The 15,447-nt window shown below is 49.6% G+C and overlaps 1 long non-coding RNA gene across 1 annotated transcript in view; it reads left to right on the top strand.

Moving 5' to 3' along the window:
- Positions 1-3,463, top strand: part of LOC139440536 (uncharacterized) — a 75,887-nt gene extending 72,424 nt beyond the window's left edge. The window contains exon 4 of the long non-coding RNA XR_011650787.1: positions 3,187-3,463. This is a non-coding gene — a long non-coding RNA (uncharacterized lncRNA). The remainder of the gene's footprint in view (positions 1-3,186) is intronic.
- Positions 3,464-15,447: the final 11,984 nt, after the last annotated feature.

Genomic DNA, 15,447 nt, shown 5'->3' with positions numbered 1-15,447 from the left:
TAGATCACTTTTTTACAAGTTCAAGTGGGCCCAGTGAAACAGAGGAAAGAGCCAGAAGTATGGTGAAACTTGCTACATTTTTAAACATGATTCATATCAGTATTCAATATTAAATGAGCCCCCTATTTCCATGTGATGAATATTCATTGAAATTGGAACTGTTCACATTTAAGTCTTTATCATCATACCTTTGGAGGCTTTCTTCTCTCACCAGAGCTGTGTGTGCATATGATGCTCTTTGGCCACTTCAAAGCGGATGGTCTGTTTTTTCCAACCTCTTGGAAAGAGACAAAACGCTCTTAGATTTAAAATCTCTAGCAATATTTGCTCAGTCGGACATACGGGGATGAATATGCAGCCTTCCTTTACCCAAGTGGCTTCAGCCAAGATTCTGCCTCTCACATTATCGCTGGCAGTGTTGAAAAAGAAATCACAGGCTAAAACATAGAGAGGACCGGGTACGACTGGATGGGCAGGTGTTACATTGTGCAAGGAAGCCTAGGAGGCGAGAGCAAAGCAGAAACACCCACAGCCACCACGACAGCATCAGCCAGGGGGCACTGGCCGGTGCAGACTCCCGGGACTTGACCGTGGAGAACCTGATGCATGGTCTGTACGTGAAGAAAAGACACACCCCTCCTCTCGTGAGCCTTCTGCGGCTGGCACGCTCACGTGTCTCTGAAGTCCATTCCCAACTCTCCTTCCCCCAAGGCGGGAACCGAGGCCTTCGGAGTCCCCCGCCTTGTTCCACTGTCTCGGGCCGTTGGTTGCAGACCACAGAGCCAGCTCTTAGAATCCTGGTGTGTTTAGTTCTTGCTGCAAAGTCCAGTGCACAGACGTGTGATCACGCAAGTGCCACGAAGGAGGTAAAAACAGGACAATATCTCTCCCACTGAACCATCTATGCCACAGCAAGTGGAAACGCATGCACAGAAAACTTACAACCCTCCAGCTGCAGAAAGAGGATGGGAATTGGATGATCTCCCCTGAGATGATGTCTGCCTGAAGCCTGAGGCAGGAGGAGGCTGCCCAGAGGGAGAGTGGGAAGAGGATTTCCGAGTGTGGAGGCAGCCCAGGAGCCTGACACTCACCTGTGCTCAGGAAGGTGGGCATCCTAGCCTGTGGCCACAGGAGCGGGGACACGGACAGAGGCTGGGTGATGGGTGCTTGCGCCGTTATGTGACGAAAAATAGAGGGTGAAGTCCAGGCAGCTGCAGGGACCAGAGAGGTAGCCTAGACAGGAGCTGGTGACCTTGAGGGTGAGACCGCAACTATGGGGGCGTGGTAAACGGGGCACCGCAGGGCCCATCCTTCCAGAGCTAACCAGAACACGCCGCTTCTCTAATGCCCTGCAGGCAAGAGACCGAGTGGGCACTGAGCACGGGCAGCTCGGGCTGTGCCCCCCTGAATGCAAAGCTCGGTGCCAGAGCTCGTCTCCCTACTTCCTCTGCGCAGGCCACGCCCTGCACCCCGAGCTCCAGCTGCTCACTCAGTGTGGCTGTCCCTACACCCCCCACCCGGGGCCTCTCTTCTCCCCTCACGTGTCCCCTGGCATCTCCACTTCGACGTGGTCAAGGCACGTGGAACTTAAACCTGGCTGCGTGAGCTAACCATGTCCGCCCCCCTCCAAGGCCCCTCCAGGTCACCCTCCCTCTGCCCATCACAGTGCATTCTCACCGCTCCTGCCCATTCCACCAGCTCCTGTCCCTGCAGCCCACAGCTCCCCGCGTCTCCAGGACGGCTTCCCGCAAACATGCTTCCCCAACGCCCAGATCCAGTCACTGGGTTGCGTGCATTGTGTCAGCGCCCGTTTAGTTCTCCTTCTACTGTTCACGAACATCTACACTTGCTTCTGATACTTTATTAGGTTTCTTTCCTCAGCGTCTGCCCCGATTATAACCAACCCAGGGTGGGCGGAGTTGCGTCTGTGGCCGGGCCAATGTTGTACTGGAAGGACTTAAAGGGTGAAAGAGCAGCTAAATGTATTCGAGGGCGTTCAACAGCAGGCTCAAGGGGAAAGCGTTCGTACCATATCCTGGCAGTCAAGTTTTCTCTGTGTTTTGTTTGTTTGTCAACAGCGTAGACTGTGGTTTGATGTGAAATTTAGGAAGAGAATTTGTGACGATGTCTAGCGCATCACATAGACCAAAGTTTGTTTAAAAAGCTTGAACAGAGTCCGATACAAGACTGGGCACCTCAGTGGGCTAGAACGTCGTCCCCGTACGCCAAGGTTGTGGGTTCGATCCCTGGTCTGGACACATACAAGAATCCACCAACAGCCCTGGCTGGTGCGGCTCAGTGGATTGAGCACCGGCCTGCCAACCAAAGGGTTGCCAGTTCGATTCCCAGTCAGGACATGTGCCTGGGTTGCAGTCCAGGTCCCCAGTAGGGGGTGCATGAGAGGCAAGCACACATTGATCTTTCTCCCCCTCTCTTTCTCCTTCCTTCCCCTCTCTCTAAAAATAAATAAATAAAGCCTTTAAATAAAGAATCAACCAATGACACATCAGTAAGTGGAACCACAAATCGAGGTTTCTGTGTATGTGTGTGTCTCTCTCTGTCAAATCAATCAGTCAATCAACCAATTTATGAAAGATTGCACCCACAGCAAAGGCCATGGGGAAAGAAAGAGACAGAACTGATTTTAGTGAAACTCTGAAGTTCTATGGACAGAGTCGTGACTCTCTGAATTTGTGGGCTGAGGGAGAGATGACATGGGAATTGAGACGGTCTCTGTAGACCAGCTCGAGAGAGGTGAGGGCACCCTGGCCTGACTTAGGAGAGGTGTCAGGAACCCCGAGCCGGGCAGCCCCAATTTTCTGCGGCAGTCGTAGCTGACGGGGTGACCCTGCTCTCGCTCATGGACGTGAGCCGGTGCTCCTCCTTCAATTGAAGAATACACCTGTGATCGAAAGCACTATGTCATTAACTCGTAATGGATTTTTACTAGTCTAAGGGGAGTGGCTTCGCATAGGGCAGACTACTGGGGGTTTATGGGTGGGAGTTACTGTTCGTGTACAATTTGTATCTGTAAACTGACAGGGAAGCACAATCGTCAGAGATTTCCGACTTCCAAAGGTGGGCGTGAACCAACCGGAACAATGCAATAGAGGTGAGCCCAGGGCTTCAATTAAGCTAGTTACCTTAGAGGACTTTTCGATTATCCGTCCCTGATTTTCTCTTTAGGAGACTGGGTAAGCTTGACGTATTTCAGTGTTGTGGCCTACGATGCCTTCAGACGGGAAGAGCACAGAACCGGAGGATGTTACCAACACTGCAAACTACCCAACAATTAGGAAATGCAGCGGGGAGAGGCAGCAAACACAGATACAGAGACATCAGACTCGGGACTGGCCCGCGTCTGTTCTTCCAAAGTCTGGAGCTGAGCGGTGCACACGGCGGCCTCCAGCCCCGCGGGACTACGTTTGCATTATTTCGGATCACGTGAAGTTTAAAAATCAGTTTTCCAGCCGCACCAGCCCCATGTCGCCCTGGCTTTCATCTGGGAAAGGACTTAACTACCTTGACACAGAGCCCAAGTTGGGACATTCTTAAACAAATGAAGGAACCCAGTTGTGGTGATGCACGGCTTCAGGTATGAGGTCTGTCCAGAAGTAGTCCAACCACTGTTAATATAACGAGAACGGTTTGTGTGACATCAATGTGACCTGGCAGCCAAGGAGAACGGACTGGAATGCACATGCGTGAACAAGGACAACTTCACTGTACTAGTCAGTGGGGGCGGTAGACGCTGTTGAGTGAGCGTGTGTACTGTGTGGCTGTCACACTCAAAATGACTGAGCCAGTAGAGCAACAAATCTGCATCAGATTTTGCGTTAAGCTTGGACATTCCTCCGTGGAAACTATCGGGATGTCTCAGAAGGCTGCAGCTGTGGGCACCTGGTGATTGGCAGCTTCATCACAACTGTGCTCACTCATGCATCACGACTCATGCAGAGTGTTTTGGCCAAACATCCAATCACCCAGGTGACTCAGCCCCCCTACAGCCCAGATTTGTTCACCCTGCGACTTCTGGCTTTTCCCAAAACTAAAATCACCTTTGAAAGGGAAGAGATTTCAGACCGTCCATGAGATTCAGGAAAATATGATGGGGCAGCTGATGGTGATTGGGAGAACTGTGTGTGGTCCCAAGGTGCCTCCTCTGAAGGGGACTGAGGTGTCATTGTCCTGTGCACAATGTTTCTTGTACCTTGTGTCTTCTTCCATAAATGTCTGCCTTTTTCATCTTACATGGCTGAGTACTTGCTAGACAAACTCATAGATGCCTACGCCTTCGGCAGCCCACCACAGCATGGGTGGAAGGGTCGCCTTCAGATTTTTTATACAGGAAAAACTGTTGCTTGGAATTAAGTGATTTTACGGTTTATTTCCCGATTACTTTCACTTGTGATAAAAATTAATGTGCTTTTCTGCTTTTCTCCAGCATGCACACTGTTTTCCTGATCTCGAGAATTGTCCTCACTTACACTGTGTTCATCTTGTTAAAGATTTTATACATTTATTTATTTTGAGAGGGGAAGAGAGGGAGAAAGACAGGGAGAGAAACATCAATGTGTGGTTGCCCCTTGTGCACCCCCTACTGGGGACCTGGCCCACAACCCAGGCACATGCGCTGACTGGGAATCGAACCCGTGACCCTTTGCTTCACAGTCTGCAGCTCAATCCACTGAGCCACACCAGCCAGGGCTAACACTGCATTCTGAATCCAGTGAAGTCACCGTGGCTTGGAGCGCAGTCTGCTCTGCTCCTGGGCTGTAACCTGCACTTGACCCTGTTGCGCTGTGTTATCATCCATCCACCTAACCAGGAACAGACAGGAGGTTCTGCACGGTTTGGTTACTTGATCTCGTTTTATGACTTATCTCTCAATGTCATTTACATACCAGTCAGGGCTTCTCTTTCAAACAAAGCAGTCGCCTCGACAACTTGGGTCAAACTTTATTTTTCCTGTTAACCAGGTAATTGCCTTCCTCTCTGTGATAAGGAGACGGTCAAGAGTAAACAAGGGACTGAGAACTAATAGGTTGCAGACAACCTCCCCGAAAGCCTCCGCTTTCTGTCTAGAGATCAATGTTAGGGCCTCAGAAGACCGCCCCGGGACAAACTAAAATCAGGAACTCACCGCTGTTTTGCAAAATCTCCGGTGACAAGTGAGATCTGCGGAGCTCCAGTTCATAGGGCTCTTTCTTCCTCACAAGATGCTCTAACTCGCTGGCTGCGTGCGTGGCAGCCCGTGATTGAACACATCAAGCAGACAGCATTTCTAAACACGAGAACTAGAACTGGGACTGCTTCTTCAGAAAGGAGAGTGTTGCTGTTCCATGTGCCTATCGGCCAGTGGGCTGGGAAGTTAGTAAGACGTCCTGAATCACTTTAACATTCAGGAGTGCCTCCTTAGAAGGTACCCAGCAGGAACCTCGGCCTCCCAAAGAAGCTCACCACGCGTTCCAGCCCTGAAATCTCACTTCAAGGACCAAGAAGGTGAGCTGTAAGGGAATATGAATTTTCAAACCACAGCCATATTTTCCAAGGGAGAGGGGTGGTTAAAAATAAAATTGCAGTTGACTCCAACAACAATATCTTTTTTCCACATTGGTAGGAATAGCTATTTTTGAAGGCAAGTTCTTCAGTTTTATGACTAATTTCTTTGTCCATGTTGGGCACCCCTCATTGCCTTTTGTCAGTTACATAAGGTGCTAAAATCATATAATTTAAAGGAATATGTTTTAACATGCCAGGTGAGACCAGAACTTTGCAAATGCAACTACAAAGCGCTAATACTTTTTTTTTTAAGTAAAAACAAAAAGATCTTGTTCTAACCAGTACAGTATGGTATACAAGTACTAATTTTATCTGTATAAATAACACGTTTTATTTTGTAGAACAGACAACCACCAGTAAACTTCCGGTGAAAAGACTTTCGTAAACATTTTCACTTATGACATTTTGTTTGAGAGATGTCAGTGTGGCTTTCACCAAAGACACATTAATCACAGGAGTTGAAATAATTTTCGCTTCCACGTTGGGCCCCCTCCAGAGCTGGCGTTCACGTCTCCTTGGTCACCGATGGCTTCGTGTGCATGTGAGCGAACAGCTGTCTGCCTCGGTCTTGTCTGGAAAGTGGGCTGTTTGAGCTAACGGATCTGCGAGTCCCTTGGACTCTCCAAATGTCTGCACTTCTAAATGACAGGCGGAGTTCTACGCCGACAACCTTAGCCATCAGGACTTAATAAAATTGACAGTCCCTCCCCCAGATCAATTCACTTATTAAGCCCAAGACACTGCCCCGAAGCAGACTTTTCGGAGTTGCAGAGGGACAGAGAGAGGCACGAACAAGTGAATCCTCCGCAAAGGGGTCACACGATGGCCACTGTTCCTCGAGTGTCCTGCGGGCAGGAGCAAGGGACAGATGCAGATAAGCTGTGGGGGTTCTTGATGGCCTTTTGGAAGGTGTTCAAGTTGCTGGGGCCAAGGGGTGAGAACCCGCGCGTGTGGACTTGAGTTGAGACTTCAGCTCATCTTGTACGTGTGGGATGGTCAACGTGCGGGATGAAGTGCAGAGCCCCATGTGTCGGGATGTGAACCACGGTGGGTAGTTCGGATTGAACCCAATAGGCAGAGCGTGATCAGGGACCTTGGAGGCGGACAGCGTACAGTCCGAATGGAGGCCACCCAGGCTTCCCTGTGTCTCACTCTCCCGTTGCCTGCTCCCCTCGACCCCTCTCTCCCCTTCTGCCTCTCGGGCTGCACCACCGTGGCATCCCACCTACATTTTCACTGTGAGCGCCCTGAAATAATAATCCTTATTTTCCCGGTAATGGGAGCTTTTTTAAACAATACCCATAGTTGCCGACAGTACCTACAGGGCAATGAGTGGTAAGCCCCAGATTTCTAACTCGGTCACAGAAGTCTCTGACTCTCTCATCCTTATGATCGAGGAACTGGTAGATGCGCCCTCTAGTTTTGCCAAGGGTCTCGAGTTGACGATGCTGCAAGTTCATTGTTTTGCTCCTGTTTTCCATGAAGAGCACCCCCCTCTATGCCGTGAGTCAAGCCGCCAAGTCTTGCCTACACTTCTCTCTTACCTGTTATGTTTAGTAAATTGACATTTAATCACACCAGGGGACACACACACCATACCTGGACCACAACACCACACAGGCGTCTCCAGGAAGCTTTTGTACTAATGCTTATAAGTGTATTTACTGGCCTGTACCGCCCGCCTCCTATGTTAGGTCCACACCTCTGCTCTGTCTAGAACTCACGCTAATTGGGGAGGGGAGAGTTAGCACACCTGGTCGCTCTCAGTTCGTCGTACTGGATGAATTAACGCATAGAGAGGGAATAGTGTGAACACTGAGACAGCCTTGCCCTGGCTGGTTTGAAGGCGAAGGAGGGAAGTCACAGCGACCTAAGCTTGATGATGTTTGGGGTCTGGGGGGTTGTACTTGTAATCAGAAGAGTAAGGTGCTTGGGCAGAGGGATAGGAATGCTCTCTCCAATAAAGCCCGAGTCAGTCACTGGGGCAAGTGCACAGGGAATGACTGGGAGGCACTGCAATGGAGTCTGGAAGGAGAGATGAGCCCTGAGAGAGGAAGTTACTGGCCTGCAGAGGTAGCGGTAGCCCCGGAGGTCAGCATGCGGCCAGTGGTGTGGCGGGAACAAGATGATGACTGAGTGTAAACCCTGCACAAACATCAGCAGTAAGGGCAGGTGGCAGTGAGAGAGAGGGAGAGAGAGAGGTTGCAGCTGGACAGATTTAGAAAGTGCAGCCGTAGGAAGAGAGCTGGGAGATTGGTGAAAAGCAGACAGTGAGCACGAGCGTGGTTTCAAACCCTGCAAAGCTGAGCAGGTTAAAAAAAAAATTTCATCTTGTGAAGCTAACTCCAAAACCAGTTTCAATTCTGCTGCAGAGGTGGCCTCTGAATTGCAAGAAGTGAAGAGTCTAGAGAAGGGAAAAGAGGAGGCGTCACCAACACTTGGCTGTTCTCTCCCAATATTCCCGTTTCCTTGAGGGTAAGAAGAGTGACTGTGAAAACTTACGTACAACAGTGGGATTGAGGCTAGATGGTTTGAATGCAGAAGAGTTGAGCGTACGCTCACTTGGGGGGAAGTTAGCAGTGGGGGGTGGGGATGGGGGAGGAAAATCCCACTGTAAAGGCTGAGAGACTGCAGGCGGGGCCGATGGACCAGGGGAGGAGGGAACGGCTTTGGGGTCTGTGTCCATACTGAGAAGGGTTGGAACTCCGCTCTCATGTGGAGGCAACGGGCCCAGTGTGGGGCCCGTCTGAGCTGGAAGACGTGCTAGGTAAAAATCGTAATCTTAAAACACTAAATTCACGTGCGAAAAACCCAGTGCTTACGGGTCAGGCCCATGTGCAAAACCAGAATGGTTTGGGGGATGAAAAAAACTCATTTTATACTCAAAACTGAGCACCGACGATGAGCACCCTCTATTTATTGATTTATTCCATGATACAAAAATCGGTCACTATTACACCGTGACGTACGATATAAAACAACATATGCTCGCTTAAAAATTAAATTAGAAATGCCGGTAAATATTGGATTTCTTCAAGCACGTTATTAATTTTTCCAGTTGATGTGATAAGAGCAAGCAGGAGCGGGGAAATTGGCATAATTTCTGTAATAAGACATTCAGACAGCATTGCATTTTTTGAAAGAGAGGAACTAGATAAAGTGATTTGACTTTAATGTTCACAAATATATGCTTCGTCTTTCAGTCGACGGGTAGCGATAGATTTTGATTCATCACTGCTAATTTGCAGGGACGGTCATTCATGCCCGAGGACAACAATGAGACCCAACCGCTCGTTAGAAAGGGAACCAGTAACATACTGCACCAGCTACCCCGAGCCTGGAGAACACAGTTAGGGACCACGCAGCCCGGGGCGCGGTGACACTCGCGGTCCAAGCCCCTGCCTTCCCCACCTTGCACGTGGTGAACCGGGGGTCATGGGCCACGCTCACCCCACCGGTCTTCCTCGGGAGGCCACACACTCAGACTCAAGACGCAGAGTTCTGTCCCCTCCAGTTATCTTGGAAGAGGAGCTGCCGCATGTCTTATCCATTCAAAAGTCTCAAAAGCCCCCTCAAAAGATAGTCATCGATTGCATTTCAAAACATCCTGTTTCATAGGTTAAAACAAATTTTAAACTCCCCCCCCTCCAAAATGATGAGGGAGAAACACCCAGAAAATAAGAGGATAAGAAGATATTCTGCAGTAACATTTTTCCAGATGATTAAGACTATTTATTTTTATTTTCCTGTTTCCTTTTCTCTGGAAAAAGTACATTTCATTAAAAAAAAACATTTAAGAATGTCATTGGTTCTGTGATGTGAAGGAGTTGGAAAGGTCTCTTCTCAGTTTAAACTCGAATGCTAAACTCATCAGATTGAAGATTTCGAAATAGTAACCGAATACAGAAGTACTGTAATTTTTTTGTTCTTCCACAATTTTTCTCTGGAAAGCTTTACTTTTATATTATTTTTCCTAATTGTGTTGTCTTCTGAAGGAGTTTGAATCCCAGCAAATACCATTTCAATCACTAACATGCTTCCAGAAATAGTCCAATCAAAAGGCCCGTTGTGATGAGAGAGGGGGAGGCAACAAGGAAGAAAACGAAAAAAAGGTTTCAATTTACTTAAAAGGACGGCATATGGCATGATTCATTCGGTCTAATTTTACATTAGTTTTCCTCATTAAATTCTAAATTTGCAGCGCTTTTAAGACATGATTATACGTTCCATTTCAAGTCATGCATATTTAATTTCAGAGAGTTTTGGGGTTAAACAGAAACCATAGTATGCTCTTTTCTCTTTTATCATTGACAGTATTCCAGGAGATACTTGTCAAGATATGAAGCATTGTACATACATTTTAAAAAATGCATTGGGGTGGCCAAAAGGTCCATTTAGTTTTTTTCCATAAAATAAAAGGCACGTTTTTCACTGTCACCAATAACTTCATTAATTTGGACCTTTTGAGTATGTCGGCCTCTCCCATGTAGGAAAACACTGATCTTTCTCAATTAGTGTCTCGAGTTCATCGCTATCAACTTCAGCTGCTCTCCCTGACTGTGGAGCATCGTCCAGTGAGAAATCTCCAGCACAAAACTCCACAGACCACTTCTGACACGTTCCATCAGTCACAGCACCTTCTCCGCACACGGCTCACATCTTTTTTCTGTGTTTCGGTTGCGTTTTTACCTTTCTTGAAATAATAAAGCATAACATGCTAAAAATGTTGCATGTTTTCTTCCATCTCTAATAGTAAAATGACTACTCAAAAATTCACCGATTTTGATGTTTTTTTAAATGCCCACTGACAGGACAGCTGTCACATTTAACAATGTTGTTTTAAATGAAGTTAAGGACAACTAAGCGCCACCACAGCCATCGTATGGAAAAAAAATGAATGAACTTTTTGGCCAACCCAATGCAGGAATGATTGCTTTTTACAACCTTTTAAGGAGGTCCAGGAAAATCCATGAATCTTCAAATATCAATTTTATTTTTGGATCAACAGATAGGAGGACATCTGTTCCCACTTTCAAATTATCCCACCTGTTTGTTGTCAGTTAGTGAGAGAAGGTACCTTTTCATGCACAGCAGAGAGGGAAGGTAAGTCCCTTCCGACCTCCTGGGTTAGGACAGTAAAATTGACCTCGTGGCTTCTGGCTTTGACAAGTGGCATGCTGACGTTCTAACGTGACAGGATCTCGAATAGTCCCGTGACCTGACTCGCGCGGAAGGCTAGTGTTCCTGTGGACAGTTGGCATGACAGGGTCGTCTGGCCGATAGTCCGCCTTTCCTCCCCAAACCCCAGGGATTTCGAAATAAAGCGTCCAGCTGATGTTTGCATAATGCCCCAGTTTACTTCAAAGCGTGGTAACAGCCCACGCAGCTCGGGAAGGGGACTCTCGTTAATGTCACATGCCTTCCTTTACTTTCCAGAGAAAGGAAGGATGTGTTTAGCAATCGTCTGCTTACTCCCGCGGGAGATGTGAGCTGGTGTGCGTGCCAAGGAGAAGCACGTGCACCTTCTTTGGTTTGCTGTCTGTGTGCGTGTGGGCATGTGTGTGTGTGTATTGCATGTGTTTTTGAGACTGGGCTTATGAGTTTGGTGAGTGTCCTCAAAACTTCAAAGAAAAAGACCCAGTAATATCCCTCGGCTTCATGACTCATGTGCCTTCTTTTCGTCCACACAAGAACCTACCACGCATGCTCCTTGTGGCTTTATTCATCAGTGCCAAAACGTGGGAGCGACTGGGATGTCCTTCAGCAGGACCCGGGCGCGCGACGGTGCGCCCAGACCGAGGAATATTACTGGGCGCTAAGAAGACAGGAGCGACGAAGCCGTGAAAAGACAGGGAGGAACCGGAAATGCCTAGGACTACGTGAGCGAAGCTGCTCTGAAAAGCCTACATGCTGTGTGACTCTAACTCTATGACATTCTGGAAAAAGGCAAAACACTGCAAAGATCGGTAGCTGCCGGGGGTGTGGGGAGGGCGGGGTGAGCAGCAGGGCACAGAGGGTTTCCGGGGAAGAAACTCGTTCTGTGCCATCCTGTAGTGGTGGGCACCTCTCACGGTACCTTTGTCCCCACCCATAGCCTGTAGAGCACCCAGGGGGGACCCCGCTGGCAACTAGGGCCTTGCGGTGACCATGACAGTGGGTCCGTGCAGGCTCACTCACTGCAGAAAATGAACTTGGGCGGGGATGCTGGTGAGGGGGGAGGCTGCGCACGGGTCCACACGGGGGGCGTATGGGGAATCTCTGCACCTTCTCGCCCGATTTTGCGGTGAACCTGAAACGACTCTACAAAATAAAATCTGTCTCAAAATAGAGAACTCTTGTCTGTTTTACAAATGGAGACAAAGCGGGAGCTTTCTATGGCATGGCAGTGAAATAATAATTTATTATGAAGACCAAACCACCTTGGGTTCCTGATGGAGATTGGGGGAGTGCGCAGGCCAGCCCACCTGCATCTGCTGACTGATTTCGGGCCTCTGTACACAGTACATTTTGCTTACTTTCAACAATTACTGATTCTGGAAATACCGTGGATCAAATATCTCCCAGCCATTTTCTTTGACAGATTTCTCTTTGGCATTCAGCTATAGAATCAGGTGCAAAGTTCACAGGTCAGAAACAATCGCCCAAGTCCTTCATTTTTCGGTAATCTTCTGGAGATCACATTAATAGTTTTTTTCCTACAAGTGAAAGGCAAGTGTTTTGGAGGGTTACCATCTTGGGGAAGCAGATGGACAGTTCACTCCTTTTTTTTTTCTCATCATTTCTTTTTTTTTAATTTTTATTGTTATTCAGTTACAGTTGTGTGCCTTTTCTCCCCATCCCTCCACCCCACCCCAGCCGAACCCCCCTCCCTCCCCCACCTCCACCCTCCCCCTTGATTTTGTCCATGTGTCCTTTACAGTAGTTCCTGTAATCCCCTCTCCTCACACTCCTTCTCTCCAGAGTAGGTTGTTGCCAGTGAACCCACCAGGGGGCGGGGGTGGAATCAGCGCTCGGGGGCGCTGAGTGCGGACCCCCGCTACAACAGAGCGCCCTGCATCAGACACACCCCACCACCCTCAACATGGCTGTGAACTCCTGTCTCCTTCCGCTGGGGCACCCAATCTACTTTTTGTCTCTTTACCCTCACCTGAGGACGTTTTTCATTGCTTTTAGAGGGAGGGGGAGGGAGAAAGGAAAGGAGAGAAACAAGAGAGAAGCATTTCTTGGTTGCTTCCCGCGTCCGCTTGGGTCGGGGGTCTTGCGTGCCCGGACCAGGGAGTGAACGAGCCACCGTTCAGTTACCTGACGATGCTGCACCCCACTGAGCCACACCGGCCAGGGCGCATAACCCAATACTTGGATATATAATTCTACTTATAATATTCCTTGGTACTAATCACACTCCCACCTCTTCATGTCCCAGTGGTCAGTGGATTTTTGTAAAAGGCTCCTCTGAGTCCTAGTGTTTACTAATCACCCACAAGCCATTCACTCCCGCATCCCTCCTCACTCATCGACTCCTCCCTTCATCCCCTCAGCAAAGCGAACACACATTTCCATCTTCGGTGACGGTTAAAGCCATGAACACGAGGTGCTGCTGGCCTTGAGAAACGCTTGTTCGGATAGAAGACTAACGACATTTCAAGAAGCAAATAGTTCTACTCCATTGCGTGGTGCCAGATCCAGCCAGAAGCAGACCCGGGGGGGTTTAGGAATGGTGTTCTTCATCACGTAAGCACTGCAGATGCTTAGAAACACGTTTCCCGTAGTCTGTGCTTTCCTCTTGGCTGCTGAGTGCTTCCTTCCCGCGTCGCCTCCCCAACGGGAGTCACAGCACCCCAACAGGGCGGAAATTGCTTCTCGGACGTGACAACCACACACTCCTTTTATGTACAAAATCCGGATGTGTAGCATATATAAACAGATAGATAGAATTTCAAAGGTATTGAAATGTCATTGGGAGTGCTCGTGAGAGCAAAGAATGCCCACAAAGCTTTCTGGGGCTACTAATAATGAAAAACAGAAAGTCTACCTCAGCCCCCACTGAACCAGTCTGCCTAGAATCGAAAGGTTCGTTCAAACACAATGACCGAGAAGGATAATCCGGGTTAGCGCCATGCTTCGCCCGGGCATCATCATTGTCTGCGCTAGTTTTCCGGGCTGGGTGACGGGATAAAGAATGTACTGGTTTCAACGGTTCACAGTGGTTGGAGGACTTAGCTCTCCCCGAAGGTCACTGCCTGGCCCCAGACACGTGGCCGGGGGCGGGGAAGTGAGACCTTGCACAAGTGCAGGCCAGCAGGATGGGTGTTTGAGGACCCGTGTGTGGGGACTGCACTCGGGCCTGCACTCCATGTGTTCAGTAGCTGCCTCGGCTGTGTGGACGGCAAGCACCCAGCTTTCAAGCTGCCTTCCATTAGCACACCACAGGACGAGCATCCTCTCTTCCCACCAGCGGTCTGCCGTGGCACGCACTGAGAGCGTGGCATACCGGGGTGAAATGCGCAGTTACTTACCGCTCCGCTTTGTTCTCGGAGAGCAAGGGCTGTGATTCATTAGGAGTCTCTGTTTTCCAGCCTCACTGTCTTCCTGTTGCTGACATACAGCTCACTCAGTGCGTTTGAGTTGAGTTCCCTGTGCACAACCGATTAGCCACGGCTGCACCTGATGCCGTCCCTCACTCCACGCTTCGGGTGAAAACGATCATGTTCATGGAACTCGTTGTCTTGAAGTCACGTGGCCCTTCAAGTGGGTAGGTCACATGAGCCCCTCAGGGAACAGAGCGTCTTTAAGATCTGCCACCACTTACATGGTGTGGACGTCCCTGGACACGCCTTGGAGACCTGGGTCCGGCCCCCTCCCCGGACCGTCACGGACAGCCTGTAACTCCAGCACGGCCCACAGGCAGCAGCGGCGCCTTTGAACTTCGAGGAGCTGATTCCAAATAGCTGAGTGAGACTTGAGAAGCCGGATCCATGTTTTTTTCAAAACTGTAGGTTCGATCTTTGTATTTGCAAACCCATATTACCTTTGCCGGAAGCAAAGGGTTGGTTTAGCTTGACCACTCCCTTCACCGCTGAGGGAACTGTGATTGAGCCAGGTTCTAGAAAGTAACGTAGGAGATGACATTCGGGGGTGGGGAGAAACTGTGACGAGCAGCAAGCAGCACGGGGCTTGAAGAGCCGTGATTCTGTGCTGGAAGGAACTTTGGTGGTGGGTTCACGTCATCATGCATTTGTCACATCCCGTAGAGTGTACAACTCGAGGAGTGGCCCACAATGTGACTGTGGACTCGGGGGGACCATGGCGTGTCCATGTAAGTTCAATCTCTGTAACACAAGCATACCTCAGGCTGGCCATGCAGACACATGACGAGGCCGTGTATGTGTGTGGTGCCGAGTTAGACAGGAACTCTCTGTACCTGCCGCTCGGTTCTCCAATGAACTTGCCACAGCTCTATAAAACAAAAGGACTCATTCTTATCATGGTCCACGGGCCACCAAGTAAGAGCTGCGTGATGACTGCGTGACGCCCTGCAGCAGAGCCTGCGGCTCCCTGGGTAGTCTTCTGGCCGTCCCAGACCCCACAGGCACCTGGCGGACAACTTCTCCACGCGGCCGAAGCTTCAGGTTGCATGCCGACTCTGCCCACCCAGCGCCCCACTGTGGCAGCTGGAAGCCCTCCTGGCTGGGGCGCACAGCCCCTGGGACCCTGGAGCTGGCAGGAACACTCAGTTAAAGAGAGGGGACGTGGTGGCGAATAGTCCTCGGCCCCGGTGGAAGGCAGCTCCGAGGGGTATTCCCCACCTGTTACAGGTCCGTGCCATTGTGCTGGCAGGCCCCGCTCACCCGCACCCCGAAGATGAGCTCCGCCCCTTCCCTGTGT

This window comes from Desmodus rotundus, chromosome X (assembly GCF_022682495.2).
Source record: "Desmodus rotundus isolate HL8 chromosome X, HLdesRot8A.1, whole genome shotgun sequence".
NCBI classification, from domain to species: domain Eukaryota; kingdom Metazoa; phylum Chordata; class Mammalia; order Chiroptera; family Phyllostomidae; genus Desmodus; species Desmodus rotundus.
Note: the sequence above shows the minus strand (reverse complement) of the source record. Positions and strands in the feature narration are given on the sequence as shown.